Source organism: Biomphalaria glabrata, chromosome 2 (genome assembly GCF_947242115.1).
Source record: "Biomphalaria glabrata chromosome 2, xgBioGlab47.1, whole genome shotgun sequence".
Lineage (NCBI taxonomy): Eukaryota > Metazoa > Mollusca > Gastropoda > Planorbidae > Biomphalaria > Biomphalaria glabrata.
The window spans coordinates 22,644,349-22,656,560 of record NC_074712.1 but is presented as its reverse complement, the minus strand read 5'-3'; the positions used below and the strand labels follow the sequence as shown (position 1 = coordinate 22,656,560).

The window sequence follows — 12,212 nt, the reverse complement described above, 5'->3', positions numbered from 1 at the left end:
GTGTCTGTGATCGACTTTCCTAGTAGTTTGTCTAGCCAGTGTCTGTGATCGACTTTCCTAGTAGTTTGTCTAGCCAGTGTCTGGGATCGACTTTCCTAGTAGTTTGTCTAGCCAGTGTCTGTGATCGACTTTCCTAGTAGTTTGTCTAGCCAGTGTCTGGGATCGACTTTCCTAGTAGTTTGTCTAGCCAGTGTCTGTGATCGACTTTCCTAGTAGTTTGTCTAGCCAGTGTCTGGGATCGACTTTCCTAGTAGTTTGTCTAGCCAGTGTCTGTGATCGACTTTCCTAGTAGTTTGTCTAGCCAGTGTCTGGGATCGACTTTCCTAGTAGTTTGTCTAGCCAGTGTCTGGGATCGACTTTCCTAGTAGTTTGTCTAGCCAGTGTCTGTGATCGACTTTCCTAGTACGATGATTGCTATATCAAGAGATGCGTCTATCTTGAATGACGTTATCTCCACATGCTCATCTAATTACAAGGTGTGAATACATCGACCGAAATATTTACAAACGTTAAAGCCTTTAGAGCGTTGTCTGCTAGTAAACTGTGGATGTACCACATTGGCTGCATCCTGTCTGATGCTTGACACCACGCGAGGGCACTACATTTACCCAGGGATAATTAAATACGCTTCGCTGGTAGAATTACCTTTAGTTAACAGATTGAAGATTACCAGTATCTGATGAACAGGTTTGACTGCACACAGTTAATACAGACACAACATTGAGGGGTAAACTTTCTTTCTTCTATTTATACATACGATGTCTAGCTGACATATTCAGTAGATGTTACACGTAGACAATATGTAGAGAACAGAACAGTCTGTTGTTACACGTAGACTATATGTACACAACAGCCAAATCAGTTACATGTAAACTATATGTACACAACAGCCAAATCAGTTACATGTAAACTATATGTACACAACAGCCAAATCAGTTACATGTAAACTATATGTACACAACAGCCAAATCAGTTACATGTAAACTATATGTACAGGACAGCCCAAATCAGATACACTAGACAATACGTAGAGAACCAGCCATTTGTTACACAAGGACACGAAGACAATAGAAAATGAATAACCTTATTTGCGATATGTACCTAATATATAATAAACTAGTGCTAAGAACAAATGCTTATATAACCTAGAAATGTGTTTTAATAGTCTATTTTAATTTGTATGCTATCTATCTACTAAATCATTTTGTTTTACAGAGCATATTTGCTGTAGTTAAAGAGTAAGGTTACTGTGGTTAAAGAGTAAGGTTACTGTGGTTAAAGAGTAAGGTTGCTGTGGTTAAAGAGTAAGGTTACTGTGGTTAAAGAGTAAGGTTACTGTGGTTAAAGAGTAAGGTTACTGTGGTTAAAGAGTAAGGTTGCTGTGGTTAAAGAGTAAGGTTACTGTGGTTAAAGAGTAAGGTTGCTGTGGTTAAAGAGTAAGGTTACTGTGGTTAAAGAGTAAGGTTGCTGTGGTTAAAGAGTAAGGTTACTGTGATTAAAGAGTAAGGTTACTGTGGTTAAAGAGTAAGGTTACTGTGGTTAAAGAGTAAGGTTACTGTGGTTAAAGAGTAAGTTACTGTGGTTAAAGAGTAAGGTTACTGTGGTTAAAGAGTAAGGTTACTGTGGTTAAAGAGTTCTGTTATGGTTAAAAAAAAAGAACCAGTGTCAATGATGTTAGTACGAGTTGTCAGGTTTATTCTAAAACTATTTGTATTACAGAACCGTCCCTATGTTGAAGCCATTTATATGAGATTAAAACCTTCTCTATTCTATAAGTCGTGAGTGTCACACAGTGTGGATCAACAAAACATTGGTGAAGTTCCCTAACTCTGTTGTGCATATATGGTTTATAATGGGCAAAAAAAATTTATAATAAGTAAAAGCTTGTATAGTGAAAGAACATTTAAAATACAAACAGAAATGGCAATGTTTTGTTTACTGTATCTGTTGAAGTATCAGAAACATTTGTAAAGTTGTTCTATACGGACTTATATTGAACTAAAAGCTTGAACGTTGGTTTGATATTGAAATTTAACACTAAAATTTACTGAATTAGAATGTTTCAAATGTCGTAGAATACGTAATCGATAATAGAGCATCTGGACCTTAATTAGATGTAATATAATTTAGATGTTTAAGCAAGAAAATTAAACGTAAAATAAGTTTGAAGAACTATTAAAACAATTCAATTTAAACATTTTATTTTTTAAAATCCTGAACAACCTATAATCGATCATCAACTTTTCGCAACATATTTGCAAGAGAATTTAAAATATTTAAAGCCAAAACAACTATTTCAAACCATTATTTGGCACAAATTGCTTTTCATAAACAATTCGGAACAACCTTATTAAATGTAATATCTGTTTAATGTAATATTAGTTAAAAGGTCTATTTGAAAGAGTGAATTAGAAATAATTTGTTTTTCATTAAAAATCCGAATTAACTTATTATCGATAAAGATTTTTTTTTTGCAAAGTTTAAGTAAGAAAAAAAATTGTAATATAAGTTTTTCCATTTAAAAATACGAGAAAACCTGTTTTCGATTATAAGTTTTATCGATGCTTTAGCATAAAAAAAAATATTATTTAAATTAGAATAACCACTTTTTAAACCATTTGGCGTTATTGTTATTGTTTTTTTGTTTTCAGGTATCGCACTGCATAAACACACACAAACACATAAGGAAAATCTTAGTACTAAACAGAGTTTCAATTTTTTTCGATATGAACGTGACAGACGAATCTAACAAAAAGAACAATTCATATAGGTTTTTCCCCATTCGGTGCCTCTAAACCAACAAAAACACAACACAGACACATGAAAAAAAATTTATTTTGGACTATTTGAGGACTTATCTAGTCCTCTCTGTCGACGTTCTGCACCTCACTGCACACACCACTGTATACAAACACGATACTAACAAATGAGGCTGATATTTAAATACAATGTGCATTCATAGCCTTTATTATATATATATATATATATATATATATATATATAAACTCTAGTTATTGTACCATAATACTAATACATTTGTTTATAACATTTATTTTTACAATTAACAAAATTTTATAAAGAAATGTTTAAACTTTACAAAAGTGTATTATTCTTCTTACTTGCTATAATCGCTCTCACATTTAATTTATTGTTTTAAAAACGGCTTGCATAATTAATTCTTAAAATAAAACAGTTCGCTTTTGGAAGTGCAAAAGTTTCCGTTAACTTAAACTTTGCAAGTCACAAAATATGGTGGAATTAGATTTTCATAGTTCTTCTAGTTTTTGAGATCTAAAAGTGCCAGACGGACAGACAGACTACATAAAAATAATAGTAAGGTAAGATAATAAAGCCAAATGAGATGATCATGTCGAGTTGAAATTTATTAATAAATAATTCAACTCTTTAGAAACCTGCAAAACCTCACTAACAACCTGCAAACAGCTCAATAACAGACCACAAAATGTTCAACAACAACCCACAAAATATCATTTATAAAGCTTTGAATTTTTGTTTCACCCTCAGGTCTGTACACTTCATCAATCTTTCAATCCACTGGAGAAAGTAATATTTTATCTCAACTCTACGAGAACGAATACAATCTCAAATCTAACACTGAAACGACGACTTCGCGAGACTTCATGACTTCACTCAATAGAGTCAAGATTTTGTGTGTTGACTTTGCTCAATCATATAGCCCGTGACTTTGACAAATATTAGTATATCATTCCTGTTGGAGCAGTAGTTCTGCGCTGAAGTGTATCAACCATCAAGTCTGTGAGCAATGATTGAAACATCAACCTACTGCCTAGCTCACCCATATAGACAATAGGACTTGACGATATTGATTTTTCCTTGGGGGAAACCTCGCAGTAAGGGTACGAGGGGGGAGTCCATTGGATGGAGGGGGGCGGGGGTTCCCAGCAGTTGTCCAGCGTTGTTTCAAAGTCTACCAGGGTGAGACACGAAGGAAATGAGTTTGAATTGTACAATTACACTTGAGTTTTGGCTCAGCATCAGATAGCTAGGCTTTTAACGCCACCTAAAGGATTCAGTTCTAGCGTAGCGTCAATACTTCTAAACTGAATGGGACAATAACTATTACTACTTGTTTTATATTTAAACCAAACGACGAATCCAGTAATATAAGGTAGTCAGCCTTGATTATACATCAATACGTGCATGAGAAAACTTGCGACATCCATCCACTTTAATGACAGGCTCATTTTTAGATGATTATTATAAGATTATCACTAAGCTGAATAAAGAGGTGATTACATTCAACGTATGTTTTTGTTGTTGGCTATTAATGATTTCAATATCTGCAACATTTCGCAATGTTCTCTATTCAACAGTGAAATTTGTAATGATCACTCCACAGTCGAATACAAAACAATCTCTCTCACCACACAGGTTCTCACATACACAGATATAAACACAATTATAGTCACACAGATACTCACATTTACACAGACATATACACACTCACACAAATACTTTTAGACCTACAAACAAATGCCTGGTAGGATTTTAAAAAACAAATTCTGTCAGAAAAACATAAAAAAATAACAAATAAAACGGCAGATGGAAAGAAATAAATAAAAAGAATTCGAAAGATAGAAAGGAATAAAGCTAGACAGAAGGAAAGCCAGAAAGTAAGACAGTCATAAAGTTAGAGAAATAGAAGACCGTAATTCAGAAAGAAAGTAAATGTTTTTAAAAAGTCAACTAGAAAGAAATGGCATAACGTTCTAGAGCCCACTGATCATTGAATTTATTGTTTCTGAAATACACATACAAACAGAAACGTACGTACACACAAAATAACATGCAGTTGAACAAATATTAATTTGTTTAAAAAAATAATTTTGGAGCTTGTTATGAGTTGGCAACACAATAATGTACTGACTACTGATAAACATTTCTTGCCATGGTTGTATACATACATTGAACACAGAATTGAAAAGTTTTCTAAGATACAAACAGGTAATTGACCTATTCAGATAGTTTACTAATAAACACAAACCTGCTATTTTTAGAAAGTGAATAGATGCAGACTGCAATGGAAACAATTGTTCGTATGGAAAGAGTCAGAAACAGGGGAAACATATAAACTCAGCAACAGGGGAAACATATAAACTCAGAAACAGGGGAAACATATAAACTCAGCAACAGGGGAAACATATAAACTCAGAAACAGGGGAAACATATAAACTCAGAAACAGGGGAAACATATAAACTCAGAAACAGGGGAAACATATAAACTCAGCAACAGGGGAAACATATAAACTCAGCAACAGGGGAAACATATAAACTCAGAAACAGGGGAAACATATAAACTCAGAAACAGGGGAAACATATAAACTCAGCAACAGGGGAAACATATAAACTCAGCAACAGGGGAAACATATAAACTCAGAAACAGGGGAAACATATAAACTCAGAAACAGGGGAAACATATAAACTCAGCAACAGGGGAAACATATAAACTCAGCAACAGGGGAAACATATAAACTCAGCAACAAGGGAAACATATAAACTCAGCAACAGGGGAAACATATAAACTCAGAAACAGGGGAAACATATAAACTCAGAAACAGGGGAAACATATAAACTCAGAAACAGGGGAAACATATAAACTCAGAAACAGGGGAAACATATAAACTCAGCAACAGGGGAAACATATAAACTCAGCAACAGGGGAAACATATAAACTCAGAAACAGGGGAAACATATAAACTCAGAAACAGGGGAAACATATAAACTCAGAAACAAGGGAAACATATAAACTCAGAAACAGGGGAAACATATAAACTCAGAAACAAGGGAAACATATAAACTCAGAAACAGAAAGAAGACAGACAGAAAGTGAGTGAAAGACTTAGAAACAACAAGAAAACATTTACAGAGTTTTGTTTTTCTCCTAGATTGGAGCAAAGTTTCAGATTGTATTGACCGGAAGTCACAAGTTATTGACTAATTCCTGTCCCATGCTGTTGACGTAGTAGTTCACTGAACAAACTCACATTTAGACAGAGAGAGACGAGAGTTGATAGGAACAAGAGACTTTCTGTACATGCATAGGTTCTATCCATTTGGTTCTGATTAGATACTGATCATTTATCTATATATATATATATATATATATATATATATATATATATATATATATATATATATATATATATATATATCAGACATAGGCCAATAAAAAAAAAAATTATTTTAGAGTGTATGTGTTCCTTCTATCCAATCAGTTACTTTCAAACACTAAGGCCCTAACGTGTAGACATCTAGATGTCCATCTAAAGGTTGAACTCATGGAAGAAAAGAGAAAGTGTTTGTACACAACTTTGTTCCTAACTGACTGATGTGTTACTGATCAAGGAACTTAGAGCCTAGTCAATAGACACACACTTTAGAAGGTAAAATCATACAATAAGTTTATAGAATTGAATCTGTTTTGCTGGATTCAAACTAGTGATTTTTGAAAGCTCATCTTATATAAGTATCTAACAGTCAACGCTTTGGTCCTTATGTAGGAGACAATGAGTGTATAGTTGAACACAAAATGGATCACAGTTGAGTAGGCAGTGATAAACAAAGTCTCACTTATCTAGTTCTTACCTGTTTGGGCGACTGGGAGCTCTGTACAACTCACTCTCAATATCCTTAACCACTAGATACTAATGTCAAGAGTTATTTCCCTGCTCATAAAGCCAACACCGAACAAGAAAAAAGGGGGGGGGGGGGGCTGCGATGTACAAAACTCAAGTTTGTTTATTTTTTAATGAATAAATGTCCAAATGCTTGAAAGAGGAACTCTCCACAATGATTTGAATAGCATCATCTCACAAAGTGAAAGTTAGAGTTTACAAACTTGAGATTGCTCGGCTACGTTTTTTGTTTCCAGCTTCCCAACAGGCGGGCATTCTTCCATTGATCCTCTTCATGCACTCCAAACAGGAATACATATCTACGGAAGCCGTGTAGGATCAGAATTGAAATATCCAAAGCGACATCTGTCTTGCTAGGTAATAAAACCTAGCCTATTTACAACTGGGAAGCAATAAAAAAACCTTGCTACGCTGAAATCTTCATTAGGAGTTTGAATGAGGAAGAAGATGGAAATAGTTTGAAACATGTTTTTTTTTTTTAAAGTGTAAAATAAACTTTCAAGAAATAAGATTGCTCATAACCTTTCAAAGTAATGTTACTCAATAGTCCTCTACTAGTTTGTGTCTTGACACATTCATGTTGGTTTAGGTGTTCATACAAGTTAATAGAAAGGCTTAGAACCTGGATTTGTGTTTTTGAAAGGATAATTTACTTTTTATTACTTCGGTAAAAAAAACAATTTAAACAAATGTGTGAATGTGTCGTTTCTTTATTTGTAATTTGCTTGAAGTCTGCATTTAGTTAAATGAAACAGTTTCACTGATTTTCACGTTTAATTGACAAACTAAGGAAGAATACAGAAGGATTTGTTTTGAAAACAATTCAATTAAAGGGAGACCAGAAAACTATGAGAAGAAACTTAGACCGTTGCTTTGTGGACAGGCATATGAGCTAACTCAAATATTTAGACATTTATCACAATGCCTTTTGGATTGAGCATCCATTGTGTTTTTTTTATAATGATCTTATTTTTCATTTCTAAATCGCATTCCAATTTTAACTTGTCAGAATTTGTTTATATAAAGCTGATTTTTTAAAATTTTGTGTTAAACTATTAAAGTAAAAAAAAAACACTTATCTCTTACCTTTTTTTAAATGATAAAGAAAAACAAAATATTTCATATTAAAATGCTTAGTGCTGGGGCACTGGGGCTCTGACAATTTGAGCTCAAAAAAGTAAAGGCAGTTGGTCGTTGTGCTCGCCACATAGCATCCTCGTTAACCGTGGGCGAAACAGATGTTCTTTACATCATCTGCCCTACGGATCACAAGGTCTGAAAAGAAAAGGTTGAATGATCCAATATTAGAAACAAGTTGACTGATAATTATTTCTTGAAAAGACTTAAAGAAATACTTGATGTTTTTCTGTGTCTTTGTGTATAAGAGTGTCTCAGTATTCTGAAATAACAACAACATACACACCACATAATGCAACCCTGAAGTCAACAGACAATGAACCCCGTTTAACCTGCATTTCTAGAGAAGATGGCTAGTTAGAACATAGCTTTTTGAAGGCAATACCAAAAACAAAACAAAACGATTTGTTAATATATTCCTGAGCTCGCTAACATGTGCAGATACACTTTAAAGTATATAAATGTTTATGTATTCGTAACATGTTCTGGTTAGTGTCCTCAAAGTTTCCAAGCAATAAATGATTCCTTAAGCTTCAAAACTTGAGTTGCATCAAACATCCAGTAGTCAATAAAAAAAACTTGAAATGGATAAATGTTTTAATTATTTTGTAACAATATTTGTATTTACAATATTTTAAATGTATCGTTTTTTTCAATGCTGGAACATTCACTAGTTCAAAGTCAGCAGAAAAAGAAAATGATAAAAAAAAATAAAATAATCTACGTGTCTCATCAACGACGGTAACAGATGTTTCCCTCCCTTCGAAAAACAAAACAAAACAAAACATGTCTCGCTTACAAAAGACAAAAGTGATAAGTGCGACACATCGTACTCCCGGACCGCTTCAAGAGGTGTAGGTTATTTTTAAACAGAACAATGACAACCAGGCTACCCTAATTATATTTGTTTGTCCAATGTTGTGTTCCGGTACCTGGCATAGACAGCTAATAACATTTCCTTCAACAAGTGGAACTCTCTGTGTTTTCATTTTTCACACTCGATGGCTGGCCGGACAGTTCGGTCACACATAGACAGTTCAGACTTTCATTCTCCCCCCCCCCACCTCTCTGTTCTCACCTACTTGCTCAGAGGCTTCTTTTTTTTTTTTTATTCAATTTGGCTTTTTTTTTTTTAAATAAAAATATTATTGGTTCTTTTCAATGAGCCTTAGTCACGTGGGTGGAATAGACCAATAGCAAAGTGACTTCCTGTGAACATTAACCACTCAGCTCTAGAGCGTTGGATCTCCAGTACTTAAGAAGAACATCCGAAGAGCTTTAGCGGACAGCGGCCTATAACCAAACCAGGCGAAGGGAATGAAAACATAGACCCCAGGAGGAGAAAGGTTTTGTCCGCATCAAATGTGGCAAACTATACAGATCGCAACTGCCTTTGCATGGTCCTACTGTACTCTTCTCTAGTCTGTGTAATCTAAATCAATGCTTTCATCAAAGAAGATATTTCTGACCCTAACCCTTCATACATTCTTCAGGACATATTGAAATAGTATTGCTAGAATCAGGGGCGGTGCCATAGCACGGGACATATTGAAATAGTATTGCTATAATCAGGGGCGGTGCCATAGCACGCCAACTTAATTTACAAAGAGTTTCCAGGGGTGCCAGAAATACTTGAGCTATCAGTTTGAAGTTAAAAAGAGTGAACAACAACAAAAAAGCGTCCAATGCAAGCGTGGAACTTTGAGCTGACTCATACACTGACAAACTAAACACAAAGTGGCACTGGAACTTTGGGCTGACTCATACACTGACAAACTAAACACAAAGTGGCACTGGAACTTTGGGCTGACTCATACACTGACAAACTAAACACAAAGTGGCACTGGAACTTTGAGCTGACTCATACACTGACAAACTAAACACAAAGTGGCACTGGAACTTTGGGCTGACTCATACACTGACAAACTAAACACAAAGTGGCACTGGAACTTTGGGCTGACTCATACACTGACAAACTAAACACAAAGTGGCGCTGGAACTTTGGGCTGACTCATACACTGACAAACGAAACACAAAGTGGCACTGGAACTTTGGGCTGACTCATACACTGACAAACTAAACACAAAGTGGCACTGGAACTTTGGGCTGACTCATACACTGACAAACTAAACTCACAAAGTGGCGCTGGAACTTTGGGCTGACTCATACACTGACAAACTAAACACAAAGTGGCACTGGAACTTTGGGCTGACTCATACACTGACAAACTAATCACAAAGTGGCGCTGCAATATTCCAGCCATGAGACGTTAATGTTAGAGATTTTGTTTGAATATAATAATAATGATAAGAATAGTAATAATAATAATAGCCTCAGTGGAAACTGATAAAGGGACTACAATGAATTTTGTTTCTCTTTAGCGAAACTCGACCCTGTCTGCGCCAGAGAATGAATACTCGTTCTTTTCAAACATAATAATAATAATCTTTAGTATCCGTATTTTTCTTTACAATTGTGCATTACAAAAAACAATACAGGATTAGAGCAATCATTTGTACAATAACACACGTTTTAGTGTCAATTGGTCCCAGTGGTCTTTATGATGGTCAATTGGTCCCAGTGATCTTCTTTATGATGGTCTAATCCTGAAGAAGAATGTGATTTTTTATGCTTTACAGCTTTCTTAGCAATGTTTTTCTCAAAGAGGTGTTCAAGTTGCCGGTTTGTTTGTTGCCTATCATCTTACTATAGCAGCATTTACAATTTGATCAAGTTTATTTTGAGTTTTGATGTTCAGATTGCCGTGTACCTGGCAGCGATGTTGAAACTTCTGCAGATATGAGCACGAGAAAATAGTGACAACTGAACAAAGAAATAAAAATAAAAACTGAAAGTTATACAAAATGTATGTTTTTAAGTTGTCTGTCTGCACAGACGTAGGTCTCAAAAGCTGTCTCGAAATTCATTATCATTATATTATTATATCTGTGTCTTAATAATTCGTCATAAAGTGTTTTTTAATGAAATTAATAAATATTTATTGACATACGAAATTAAATGGTGTTTTTTAAATCTTTTATTACAAGGGTGACGGCTTAGAAACTTATGAAAATAAATATCTATAGAGTTCAGTGACATTGTCTTTTAGAGAAAGAATTCTAATTTACATAAATATCATCCGTAAAATGAATATTGAATACATCACAAGATGTCTAATATGTATACATTGGTTGACGACACATTAAGACTTGTACAATAGAAACATAACATATTCGGACATATATTGGAATACCAACCACATATCTATACATTAGAATTCCAAATGTTACAGTGTTACAATATTCTAACGTTCTAGCAATATTAGGTTTTATTATTATAGTGTTACAATTTTAATGTTTAGTGGCATATCTTTTAGTGTTACATATTTAGGAAAATGGAAAACTTAGTAGCACTAAATCCACTGACAAAACATGAGTCCACCTATAGAAACCTGTTCATTTGGTCTATTATTATAGTCTTTCAAGGGAGCGAACTCGTTCATTTGCTGCCTTCCATCTTAAAAGTCATCACCATTCCCACTTGTTGTATTTATTGACGTCCAGGGAAGACTGCACCATGGGATATCTCATTCTTATTGCAATCTGTGTGGTCTTGGACTTTAAGGTCGTCTAGCTGGAACTAGGGTGGGAGATGGTTTCAAGGTATTTGATTTCGTCTGAACGACAAGATATAAGTACGTCAGTGACCAAGTTGAACTTCTCAATGTCTATAGAACTTAAATTGTAGTCTTTGTAGATTTATAAATAATTATGTACATACTTAAACACTTAATAAAAAAAACAAAGTGCACATATTGAGATAAAATTTAATTGGGAGAAGTATTTATAATGAAATTACAGACTAGGTACATAGTAGGATCCTCTATGTCTGATAAGGCTAATAGATCATTTGTAGTGATTCATTAAGAGACTCACTAGTTACTGTTGCTTTTAGTTCCTCATTTTAAAAGTAATGACAATGAGCATGAAGTCAAGTTTTATTTACAGATATGTATAGGAGACTACAGCAGCAAGTTTTATTTACAGATATGTATAGGAGACTACAGCAGCAAGTTTTATTTACAGATATGTATAGGAGACTACAGCAGCAAGTTTTATTTACAGATATGTATAGGAGACTACAGCAGCAAGTTTTATTTACAGATATGTATAGGAGACTACAGCAGCAAGTTTTATTTACAGATATGTATAGGAGACTACGGCAGCAAGTTTTATTTACAGATATGTATAGGAGACTACAGCAGCAAGTTTTATTTACAGATATGTATAGGAGACTACAGCAGCAAGTTTTATTTACAGATATGTATAGGAGACTACAGCAGCAAGTTTTATTTACAGATATGTATAGGAGACTACAGCAGCAAGTTTTATTTACAGA

At 34.4% G+C, this 12,212-nt stretch overlaps 1 protein-coding gene across 3 annotated transcripts in view; it reads right to left on the bottom strand.

Moving 5' to 3' along the window:
* Positions 1–6,914, bottom strand: part of LOC106065464 (neuronal acetylcholine receptor subunit alpha-10-like) — a 223,828-nt gene extending 216,914 nt beyond the window's left edge. For 2 of the 3 annotated variants that reach the window (XM_056019656.1, XM_056019657.1), the window contains exon 1: positions 6,628–6,914. The gene's annotated coding sequence lies outside the window, so the exon portion shown is untranslated. The remainder of the gene's footprint in view (positions 1–6,627) is intronic. The other variant, XM_056019655.1, reaches the window with a different exon arrangement.
* Positions 6,915–12,212: the final 5,298 nt, after the last annotated feature.